Below are 13,357 nucleotides of genomic sequence, written 5' to 3' on the forward strand. Positions count from 1 at the left end.
AGCCACCCGATCAGTGTTGAACACATTACGTCTTTAATCCGACTGATCTATATCGATGTTTCTCAGCATTGACACCTTGCAGTAGAACAGGTATCACGGCACCGCGTTATTGTTCAGTCTTTCTCAGCGATTCTATAGGTAACCGTAAGGAACGAGTGTCGCTTGGTGTAGCTCTATGTTACCTGGCTGAAAAGAAGAGTTCCAAAAATCTTTTGAACGCACAACTCTTTGAATGAAGAGTTTCAAACATAATTTTCTATGTGATTCTTTTGATAAGAACGCGAGACGGTCTGAAGTTTCTAAACAATTTAAACATTTTTAAATGTAATTTTAAGAATTAAGATATCAAGCTTTTTTTTAATAATAATCTTTTTAAAGCTCAAATTTTAAAAGATTTAAGTTTTAATTAACAAAGATTTGTAAGTTTTCATGCTTCTAAAGATCAGTTGTTTTTTTTTTTTGTTAAAATATAACTTTTGCCGTACAAAACTCTCAGAACAGTTCGTACATTATTTAAATGGTCATCTAATTAATGAATTACTTTGTTTTTCTAATCTGTTTAGTAAAAAAAAAGTTTTCACTTCTATTAGATCACACTTTCGTCTTCGTCAAAAAGTAAAAGATTAAAACTGAAAACTACAAAGAAAAAACAAGAACTGAAAACCACAAGATAAAAACAAAAAAAAATGTCAAAATCTGGAGGTAGCTATTACAAAATGATATCCACAGATACATAAAAAAATTTACATTTATTTATCTCAAGCTAAAATTTCACATTAATCTGGAAGTCTTACTGGTTAGCTTATCATGAGAATGACATGGTTTCTATCATCACACTGACAATTTGTTTCTTGATTTTTTAAGAAAGGTAGAGAGGTGGAAATCAAAGACAATCACCGGCTTCAAAAATTACAACAAATTGTAAAAAAATTGGTAAATTGGTTTTTGAAATGACTAAAAGCACAATGGCTATTTTAATATGTAATAAAAATATTCAATCAACGTTCAGATATCGGCTGTAATAGGAGTAGTCAGCTTCTGCGGTAAACTAGGGAATGTTTTTGACCAGCCAATGTGAAAATATTTAAATGAAATGTTTTTAAGATTTGTCATAGGTACGGAACTGTTACAGGCACTGACTTGTCATAGTCACAGAACTGTCAGAACACAAACTTTTCTAAGAAGTCGGACTGTAACAGACACAGAACTGTCACGGACACAAAACAGTTTAAGACATAGACTTGTCATAGGCAGATAACTGTCACAGCTGCAGAACTGTAACAGAAAAAGAACCACATAATCCAAGTTTTACTAAGTGGTCGGTAATGTTACCCATTGTACACATAAAAGTGTATCTTGATTTGTCATTTCTTTACTTTACGTAGGGACTGACTCAACTGAGGGTAGGATCTCAGCGTGCTATTTCTTTGGAGGCCTCATTCAATTTTTAAAATGATAACTAGCATTGGAGTATTCTGGACAGTCAAAAGAATAAATTTGCAGTAACACACACACACACACACACAAAACCCGGTAAGAAAATTACAAAAATGTTATGTATAAGGATCATGCTTTTAATGGAAAACATTACTTTAGTTAGAAATATCAAAAGAATCAAAACTATGTCTGTAATAATCGCTTATAACAAAGATAGCGAAAACAGTTGGAATGTCTTTCAGTGTATTCTAGTTTTGCGTCCATGCGAGTGACTGTCGTTGTTTGCACCTTTGAAAGTGTGTGATTAACAGTGAAATGTGTGACTAACATGTGCGCACTAGCGGATCCAGAACTTTGGAGTTGGAAGGGGGGCGATTATTTCCAAACCCTAACCCTAATGGCCAGTAAATCCTAACCCTATGCATATAGTTCGTCCATCGTGGTTTCCTGATGACTACTTTTGTCATCCAGGGGGCTGAGGGCCTTGCACTGGTGTTCTATGCCTCCTCATGTGGCTGGTGAGACCTATGTGAGCCCGGAATGTTCGGCCGCACACTGGGTAGGTTATTCCAGCTGTAGCTAATGTCATTTGCCTTTCTTTTCTTCTCTGGCGCTTTTCTTCTGCCAGCGCTGTTCTCTTTTCCTCAGCAATTTGTGCGCCAGTTTTCACTGCGACGCCATTTGTCATGTGCTTCTGTCTCCCAGGTGGCTGGGTTAATGCTGAACGCCTTCAGAGAAACATTGAGGGTTTTCTTGCGAGCGCTTTCATTCCCTTAATTGGCCATACAGGCGGTGGTCTTCCATTCAGCTGACGTGTCCTGCAATGGCAGCTGGGACTGCATCAGGATTGTGTGGGTGCTTTGCAGACCCACTCTTCGAAAGACTTCAGTACCTGGTATTTTTTTCATGCCATTTGACATTCCGTATTTTTTTTTTTTTGTGGAAGTGTGGAAGTGGTTCGGATTCTTTGCATGTTTTCTGTACACTGTCCACGTTTCTGAGGCATAGAGCAATGTAGGGAGGATGACAGCACGATAGATCCCTAGCTTTGTATTTGTGGTGATACCTCGTCTGTTCCAGACATTTTTAAATTTTTAAGATGCACTAACCTTGGCGATACGCAGGTCGATTTCATTATCGATATTTCCGTTTTTGGAGGGTGTGGCTGCCAAGATATGTCAATATGTCCACTGCGTTTATATCATGTCCATTTATCTTGATGCTTGGATCCGAGTAGATTTTCCCTGGAGCAGGTACGTATAAGACTTCAGTCTTTTTTGTAATGGTAAGGCCAAAGTCTGAGCATGCTCTTGAGAAGTCACTGACGATGCTCTGCAGATCATTTTCAGAGCAGGCATTTAGGGCACAGTTTGTCAGCAAATAGCAAGCCCCTGATTACTGCTGATTTTATTTTTGATTTTGCTTTGAGCTGCCTCGGGTTGAATAGGCCACCATCAAATCTGTATGATATATTTATCCCGTTGTTTTCTCTATTTGTGAATGCATCTGTAGGCATAGCAGAGAACATGATACTGAACAGCGTAGGTTCTAGGGCACAGTCTTGTTTTACCCCGTTTGATACTTCGAAGGGCTCTGATGGTTCTCCACTTTCTTGGACACGAGCCTTCATGACATCATGAAATAGTGTCACCATGGTTATCAATTTTGTGGACATCCATACTTTGACATAATCTTCTTCTCTATGCATAAACGCATATACAGCATATATATAAATATATATATATAAATGAGAATTTTTTAAAAAATCAATGCTTCTCAACCTTCGTCGAAAAAAAAAAAACAATCGTATTGAGGCCTTTCTCATGACAGCTAGGGGGTCTGGGGGAGCGCTGTAAGCTCCCCCCATGTGGGGTTCGGGTTGAAGCCCCGACGCCAAAAGCGTTTTCTTCATTCTCCAGACATCTACGGCTCATTATTAAAAAAAAAAGGACCTTTTGAATAATGCTTTACTTGCAAAATATTCTAAAATCAATTTATAGGCCCTAAGTGCAAATACAACAGATGTGTTCCTTGAAAAGATAACATACCCCACAGATTTAGATAAAGGCTTTGAGGATCGCCGCCAAAAAAAAATTTTCGAAACATAATAAATAAAAAAAAAGCTCATTTGTAAGTGGTACATTTTGTTCAATAGGCATGTTTATAACTTTGTTTTGTTACAGAACTATAATTCAAAGCTCTAAACAAAAAATTTCGGAAGTGAGAGGAGAAATTAAGTGGACCAATTAGATTCTATTCTAAATTTTTTTTTTGCATTTTTAGGGTTCAAGCATAAATTGTGAGTTGTAGTCCCAAATTTATTTGATTAGAAAATCATCAATTTGAGTAAAGGGCGACTAGGGAAAGAATCTTTGGGTTCAGAACTCATCTCAATTGTTACTATGAATTCTAAATTTTCTAAAACAAAGACTTTCTTAAAATAATTCTGATAAATTCATTTGCAATTAAATAAACTCTGTTGCCATTTTGACTATTCTGTTTTAACGCGTCATGTTTTCGTCTGGAAAAGGGAGGGGCGGTAGAGTGAAAACGATTAAACCTCGCTCCTTTTAAAAATCTACTACAGATTGCATTTGGCATTAAAGAATAGGGAGCATATTAACTCAATAAAATAATTTAATTTATAGAATATATAACATATATTGCTGATACTGTTTTAAATTTTGTAATTTCTTAACAAAAAGAAAAAGTATTGGTTGTTTGATGGGTGAAGGGCGATTGAAGGTATCGACCCTCCCACCTGGTACAACTCTTTTTCATTTTATATTTACTAATAATAAAATTTGAGATTAGAGTGTGGTGCAACATAACAAACACATAGGTTCAAATATCAATATGTAGCTTATATTATATAGATATTCAACCAATTTTATTCACACACTATGATTTCTCCATAAAATAGGACCGTCGTCCCACTCAGAGGGCTAGAGTGGGGAGAGCAGTAGAAGCAATGGCTCCCCCTCCCCACGAATCGGCCACGATATCTGAAGGAGAGCGACATAACATACAAATTATATTTTAATTCAACTAATTTTGTTCACAAACTAAAGTAGGACCGAGTGGGGGGGGGGGGGCTATTGCCCCCACCGCCCCACCTGGATCCGTCAGTGCATGTGAGGGTGAGTGTGTGTGTGTGGGTGTGTTAAGGTGTTTACGGAGAACCTAAAACTATTTAGTTGCCCGTTTTTTTATTTCTTTAATCGAACTGCTGCTCACGGAACGAAATCGATCCAAACAGTATTTGTTCTTCTAGAAGTCTTCTTAAAAGTCAGCTAACAATGTTATCATTTAACCCTAAGTGAGTGTGTATGTGTGTGGTGGGGGTCTTAACAATGTTATCATTTAACCCTAAGTGTGTGTGTGTGTGTGTGGTGGGAGTCTTGAGTCTTTGACAAGAACAACTTGGCGCCCCCCAGCATATCCAGACTTCTCACACAAATGTCAAGTAGCCATTCAAACAGTGGGGCCGTCTAGCAATCCCACAATGCCAAGCTCAGGATCGAACTTAAGAACTGCAGCGTTCGGTTGTCATGCGCTTGGTCACCACGCCCTTTAACCTCAACCAGAAGAACATCTACTCGTGAAACCACCAAGCACAAAAAGAGGCTTCCTTTTTTTTTAAAGTCACGTTATGTAACTAGGGATCTTTTTTTAATGCTTGTAATGACGTCATCCAAGGGGGTGGGACGCCGTTGGTTGGTTCATTGTCGTGTCATTGTTACGTTTCTTATTCTCGTGTGTTTGCTTTGACATGCTTTATCCAAAACTACATTTGACCCACCGGCTAAGCCCGATATCTAAATAAAGATTTTTCAATGTAATGATGTTCGAACTCTAACGGTGGGAAAGGAATAAAACATTCACTAGCACATGTTACACTAGCACATGTTACACTAGCACATGTTACACTAGCACATGTTACACTAGCACATGTTACACTATCACATGATACACTAGCACATGTTACACTAGCACATGTTACACTAGCACATGTTACACTAGCACATGTTACACTAGCACACTAGCACATGTTACACTAGCACATGATACAATAGCATATGTTACACTAGCACATATTACACTAGCAAATGTTACACTAGCACTTGTTACACTAGCACATGTTACACTAGCACATGATACACAAGCAAATGCTACACTAGCACATGTTACACTAGCACAAGTTACACTAGCATATGTTACACAAGCACATGCTACACTAACACATGTTACACTAGCACATGTTACACTAGCAAATGCTACACTAGCACATGTTACACTAGCACACTAGCACATGCTACACTAGCAAATGCTACACTAGCACATGTTACACTAGCACATGTTACACTAGCACATGATACACTAGCAAATGCTACACTAGCACATGTTAAAATAGTACATGCTACACTAGCACATGCTACACAAGCACATAATACACTAGTTCATGTTACACTAGCACATGTTACACTAGCACATGTTACACTAGCATATGTTACACAAGCACATGCTACACTAGCACATGTTACACTAGCACATGCTATACTAGCACATGTTACACTAGCACATGTTACACTAGCACATGTAACACTAGCACATGTTACACTAGCACATGTTACACTAGCACATGCTATAATAACATATGTTACACTAGCACATGCTACACTAGCACATGCTACACTAGCACATGCTACACTAGCACATGTTACACTAGCACATGCTACACTAACACATGCTACACTAGCACATGTTACACTAGCACATGTAACACTAGCACATGTTACACTAGCACATGCTACACTAGCACATGTTACACTAGCACATGCTACACTAACACATGCTACACTAGCACATGTTACACTAGCACATGTAACACTAGCACATGTTACACTAGCAAATGCTACACCACCACTTGTTACGCTAGCACATGTTACACTAGCACATTTTACACTAGCACATGCTACACTAGCACATGCTACAGTAGCACATGTTACACTAGCACATGTTACACTAGCAAATGCTACACCACCACTTGTTACGCTAGCACATGTTACACTAGTACATGTTACACTAGCACATGTTACACTAGCATATGTTACACAAGCACGTGCTACACTAGCACATGTTACACTAGCACATGCTACACTAGCACATGTTACACTAGCACATGTTACACTAGCACATGCTACACTAGCACATGTTACACTAGCATATGTTACACTAGCACATGCTACACTAGCACATGCTACACTAGCACATGCTACACTAACATATGTTACACTAGCATATGTTACACAAGCACGTGCTACACTAGCACATGTTACACTAGCACATGCTACACTAGCACATGTTACACTAGCACATGTTACACTAGCACATGCTACACTAGCACATGCTACACTAACATATGTTACACTAGCACATGCTACACTAGCACATTCTACACTAACATATGTTACACTAGTTTATGTTACACTAGCACATGCTACACTAGCATATGTTACACTAGCACATGTTACACTAGCACATGTTACACTAGCATATGTTACACTAGCACTTTCTACACTAGCACATGTTACACTAGAACAAGTTTCTTAATTTGAAAATACAATTTAAAAAAAATGTACAAAAAATCTAAAACAATTTACATAAATGTGTTTAAAATTATGATAAACAGTCATTACACTTACTAGATTGGCTCCCATGTGTTTTGCTAGTAACAGTGAATAGTTTTTAAAATGTTCTATTTTTAAGGAAGAAAAAAACCTGCTTGGATGGTTAATTATCGCTTTCAGAAAAAAGGAGCCGTTGCATTAGAACTTTGAAAGGTCTAAAATATGATGATATCGAATTTTTAATTTCTTTTCTAGTTTACGAGATCTAAACGGTACGGACGGACAGACCGATGGACGGACAGACAGACCACACAAAACTAATAGTGGCTATTCCTCTTTCAGGGACCGCTAAAAAAAGAAAAATGTTGATCGAGTCTAAATTAGAACTCAAGCCGCCACGGTGGAAGGCGGGCACGTTAGCTTCTGTGCTATTCCAGTCAAAAAATGTTTTATAGTAGATTTTGAATTTACAATTTTTAGATATGGACCTTATTCTCTACACGGGGTATATCTCCCCTTAGCCTAGTACATTTTCTAAATTTAAAAAAAGTATTAGCTACCACTAAATGATTAATTAATTTGTTGATTTTTATTGATTCATGTATTGTCTTCGACGGTGAATAATTATGGAAAGTTTCAACTTGATCCGAGGATGGAAAGTGGAAGAGAAAACTTGAGCAAGATTCCACCCAGACAGACAGACAGACAAATAATCAGTAAAATATAATTAAATTGACTATTTTTTATATTCCTCTTAATTCATATACATATACATTCTGACTCTAAATCAGCAAAAACAGGAAATAATCTTACAATTTGCAGATTACATTGAACCTTGAGATTTATAGATTACATTGAATTTTGAGATTTATAGATTACATTGAATATTGAGATTTATAGATAACATTGAATCTTGAGATTTATAGATAACATTGAATCTTGAGATTTATAGATAACATTGAATCTTGAGATTTAGAGATAACATTGAATCTTGAGATTTAGAGATTACATTGAATCTTGAGATTTATAGATAACATTGAATCTTGAGATATATAGATAACATTGAATCTTGAGATTTAGAGATAACATTGAATCTTGAGATTTATAGATTACATTGAATCCTGAGATTTATAGATAACATTGAATCTTGAGATTTATAGATAACATTGAATCTTGAGATATATAGATTACATTGAATCTTGAGATTTAAAAATTACATTGAACCTTCACATTTATAGATTACATATAATTTTGAGATCTGTAGATTATATGGAAACTTCAAATTTAAAGATTACATAAACTCTTTAAATGTATAGATTTAATTGAATCTTCAGATTTATATTATTGTTGACCATGTGAGGTTTGAAGTTCTTTTACAAGTTCAATACAATAGCTAAAATCTGTTTCTCTACTAAGGAACCCCATACCACCGCGCTGTTCTTTTGTTTGTTCTACAAACTATGAGACTATATTAGTTTACCCCTAACTTCATTTATCGACCTGGTCTAAGACTCTTTCAGTAAGAGCTACATTACCATCTCATCCATCAACTTCTTTTATTGCCTTCCATCTTAAGTGAAGGATTTTATTGCTGGCAAATTAATGTTTGATTGTTTGGGAAATTTTATCTGATTACTTTCCCTTGACTGGCTTACAAGACCGTTACCCTATCTATCTATCTATCTATCTATCTATCTATCTATCTAATCTATCTAATCTATCTATCTATCTATCTATCTAATCTATTTGTCTTTCTGTCTGTCTGTTCTGTTGGTCAGTCAATTTTTCTTTATTTCTTTCTACTATCTATTCATCTCTCTGTCAGGCGGAATGTCAAAAAACGCGGCGACTAAAGTGGGTTAATGCCTACATTGAATAGCATTTAGATTGTTTGGAGATGGAACGTTTGCACATATGATATTATACAGATTACATAATGCACTAATAAGATGATATAAAACTTAGGTTCAACAACTCACCAAAAGACTTTCAGAGTAGTATAACTTGATAGTTGGAAATAAAACACTCCAGAACAAGTGTAATGTATAGGAACGTGTTCAGAATGAAATGACTCAATCCCTCTGTGTTATACGCATGTCACTCTAAATACCAACTAGAAGGAGATCCCCTTAAGCGAGACATTTCTATATCAATAATGGTTCGCTCTATTACGTATAACTCAGGTACGTTAATCCACACTGCTCCAATAAATGTTGTCCTGAAATCGATCTGTTCAACTTGAGCTGACAGACTTTGGAGTTGGGCAGTTTTCTTTTTTATGGCTTCTGTCAAGGGAAATCACTGGTACGAAGCTCTTTTTTTTCCCTATGAAGACTGGCTGGGTTAGCTCTATTATTCAAGAGAAGACAGATCGGTGCAGATCTTGGGGTGTGATTTTAAACATTCATGCTTGAGTTACTGCAAGTCTACACGCGCGCACACACACATACATAAACTAGCGAGGGTGTTTATGCCTATCTCTTTATATTAGTATAACACATTTATTGATTGCTTACTCTAATATGTTTTTCGGGTAATAGTCTTACGGAAACGAGACCTATTTGGAAAGAAAATTTATCGAGCATGCTTCGTAGCATAGATTTTCAGAAATTATACTATAGAGTAGGTTCACACAACCTATTTTCATGAAGGTTTGAAATTCAATGAAACAGTTTTATAGGTTGATTCTTTGCGCTTGGACCTTTAAAGAGATGGCTGATTTAAGTAGTTTTGGTTAGTAGTTCACAGACAACAACTTCGACGGGAATTCGTTTTCAACAAATAGTTCACATAACATTTGATTCACCCGACAATCGTTTCTGAGCGAAATAGTTTATCAGAAGAATGATTCATCACACAAATGGTTTTATGACAAATGATTGACAAAAAAAAATGCTGATCAAAAAAATTAATTTCACTGAAACTTGGTTAGTAATAATTGTTTTTCTACAAAGGCTATATCAACTCACTCTATCTGTCTGGTCAAAAGTTTGAACATGTTTTTTTTCCCATTTCCCAATCTCGGATTAAGTGAAAACTTTTCACAATTATTCATTGAGCCTAACATGACACGAATCGATAAAAAAACACAATTAGTTAATTAAATATTGGTGATTAATTATTTTGTTTCATATCAAAATATGGGTAATAAATGCTACTTAACGAGAGATGTGGATGTACATGTGGATTTAATCCACTTATTACGATTTGACACGTTTTACTCCCACTTCCAATTCTCGAATCAAGTTAAAATTTGCACAATTATTCAATGTCGATGACAATACACGAATTAATCCAAAAATTAACCAATAAACTAATCATTTAATACTAATCAATTCATTTTGTTTTATTTAGCAGAAAGGAGATAAACCCTGTAATATTCAGATGAATGGCAGTAATCAGCAGTTCTTTAACGTATAAAAGTTTTTTTTTTTATAAATATTCTTTTTTTTTTCTATTGCTTGTTAGTTTATTCTCTTTACATTGAAGTCAATGCTCCTGAAGACGCTGTCTGGTACCCTATGCCTTAGTGCAGGGGTTCTCAACCTGTGGGTCGCGACCCCCTTAGGGGTCGATTGACGATTTGCCAGGGGTCGCCAAAGACCATTGAAAAAATGGATTGTTATTGTCTATTCTTCTATTGCTGTGTGTGTGTGCGGGGGGGGGTCGCGACTAAGAGGGGGATTGTAAAAAGGGTCGCCGAGCATAAAAGGTTGAGAACCGCTGCCATTTGTGATACTGGAGACCGATAACTACTAGGAAGTCTTTCGTATGTCTACAATGTACTTCCACACAGAGTGCGACTGCCATGAGAAATGGATTATCTGATGTAACAGTGGTTTGCATTGCTTTCTTTTCATCCTCATAACGTGCAGTATACTAGGTGTTTAGGTGTTTTAGGTAGATCCAAAAAAATGCGACAATACCATTACCTATTCGTCAATCCATTTCCTGTTATAAAGATTTCCACGAGGAGGCTACGATGTGGCTGGCAGAGATGACATGCGACTCAGTTCTCCTTTTAGGAGTGAACAAGAAGTACTAAACATGAACAAATTATTGTTAATGTTTTTTTTTTGTTTGAAGTTACAGTAACAACTTTAGATATTATTTAATCAATTAGTTGTAATTAATTAATTAGGCCTATATATATATAAATGTACTAAGTTAAGGGAGATAAACCTTGTGTAAGAATTACGTCGATCGCTACAAATTTTAAACTAATAATATTAATCAACAAGCATTGTTCACCAGCTTCGACCGGTGATTGTTTTCAAGGCTTATGTTGCTTATTTATTTAGTACATCTTGTATATGCTCACATAATTCTTTGGCCGTACCTCCCCTCCTCCCAACCTTCATTTTTTGTTTCGCACTTTCATTAAAAACCTGTCCCCTTTCAACAACCCCCCCCCCCCCCGTCTGTCCAGTGTATTCTAGTCTATGTTACGTTTAATCAAGTGTTACAACTGTATCTTAGGATCGAGGTTATAAATTCTGTTTCAACTTTTATGTAGTTTGAATTAATAATTTTAAATTGTACAAAAACACTATTAAAGATATTTTTAAAAAATAGCATCAGATTAATGATTCGAACAATTGACCTTTAGATGTCAAGTCTGACAGCCTATCGACTGAGTTGACCGGGTGTTATACATTCTGTGGAAATTACTCACAAAATCTAAACGAAATTATACATTTGTAATTTTTTAAATTGGAGGATTAACTTAAAAAGGTTCAGTCGAAACTGCGAATAAAGAATCGATTTCTGTCAATTTAACCGCTGCGGTTTCGATCATGAAAGATGTCATGAAGGGTGTTTAAGTGTTCAAGGCACACAGAGAGAAGTCACTGGTTAAATTTCCGTATTTTTGTCCACGGCTAGTGAGAGAGGTAATGAAATGTCAGTTTATCATCACCTTTGTGTTTATAGATTTAAATATATTTTATAAGTACAGTGCATGGGTGTAGAAAGGAAATGCCCCCACGGGGGTGAGGTGGGTGGAACTTAGTGACTGTTCTTTTGTTTTTAACATTTATTATTGGAGGCGAGATTTGAATATTAAACCGTCGCTCACCCAGCTTTGCCAAGTTTTGTTTAACCTCCCACCTTCTGCGGGTTTTGTGGTAAAAAAACAAACAAACTTAAGAGATCTACAGTAAACTAATTTTATGAGCGTACACAAGGGGGTAGGGGCTTAGTTTAAAACACCCCTCCAGAGAGGTTTCAGCTAAAAACCCACGTCCCTGGGGTTCTAATGTCAAAACCCTCTTTATCAATGAAAAAAAACATATATAGATACAACATTGCGAATGCATTTGCTCTGAATATATGTATAAAGATGTAACATTATCATCAAGTTTCTACAGTAGCGAGTTCACTTACCTAAGTTTTAGCTTTCAAAGCACAGCTAGCGTGACGATCACATGCTGCTCAATCATTCCAAAATCAATCATGCTTTTTTTTTTCTCTACTCACTTTATAGGAATACAAAGGCTCGTTATAAATCCATAAAACCTCATTGCCCTGGGTTAATTAGTGGCATTCAGGCCAGTTTCCTGTTTAGATTAGCCGGTCAAGTCAGAGCTAGAGCTAACCGAGTTGGTTTACATGTAGAAGCTCAGTCTTTGATTGTTGTGTATCAACAGTGCTCGTGGTTATCTCTCTAAGGTTCTGTTGTTGAGAACATCATGTACCAGTTGTGCGCAAGGGAAGTTATCAATTCCCGATTGTTAAGTGACGCGATTTGTTTTGAGCGCAAGTGATCCAACAGCAATTTAGCCTTTCTAAGTTTTATCTTTGGGTATAGAAAGGTTGCGCAACAGAAATATGCCAGTTAGTTTATGGGAGGAAGGGAGAATTAGTCTTAAGTAGTTGCGATAACAGTGACTTGGGACCACTGGCGGATAAGGGTAGGGAAGGGGATCGTCATAATTCCCCGACCTACCTCCTCCAGAATTATTTTTTTTTTACAAAAACACACAAATTGTGTAGAAAATTTTTTTTTCTTAAGAATCTATAAAAATTATTTATATTTTAACCTCTGGTTGGAAGAGACGCTATTGATACACCGACCTTTCCCGATCATAACCCTTCAGATGAGGGGGGGGGAGAACTAATGTACAGAAATCACAGTTTGTGAACAAAATGAGTTAAATATTTATATCTGCTACTTAGTGATATTTTATCCACTTTTCATTATGTCGCTCCCCATATGGTATGTTGTTCAATTCTGTAAGGCATGTACCTCCCCACCAGAACATAAATCTTCGATTGGGGGGGGGGGGAAA

At 36.5% G+C, this 13,357-nt stretch overlaps 1 protein-coding gene across 4 annotated transcripts in view; it reads right to left on the reverse strand.

Annotated features, from left to right (window-relative positions):
- LOC106056452 (serine/threonine-protein kinase par-1-like) overlaps nucleotides 1-12,711 on the reverse strand; it is a 44,779-nt gene extending 32,068 nt beyond the window's left edge. Inside the window, exons 1-2 of one of the 4 annotated variants that reach the window (XM_013213214.2) lie at nucleotides 12,453-12,711; nucleotides 30-186 (exon numbers count right to left, since the gene is read on the reverse strand). The gene's annotated coding sequence lies outside the window, so the exon portion shown is untranslated. Of the gene's footprint in view, nucleotides 1-29; nucleotides 187-9,046; nucleotides 9,477-12,452 lie in introns of those variants that run through there. The other 3 variants (XM_013213213.2, XM_056033621.1, XM_013213218.2) reach the window with 3 other exon arrangements.
- Nucleotides 12,712-13,357: the final 646 nt, after the last annotated feature.

This window comes from Biomphalaria glabrata, chromosome 6 (assembly GCF_947242115.1).
Source record: "Biomphalaria glabrata chromosome 6, xgBioGlab47.1, whole genome shotgun sequence".
Classification (NCBI taxonomy): domain Eukaryota; kingdom Metazoa; phylum Mollusca; class Gastropoda; family Planorbidae; genus Biomphalaria; species Biomphalaria glabrata.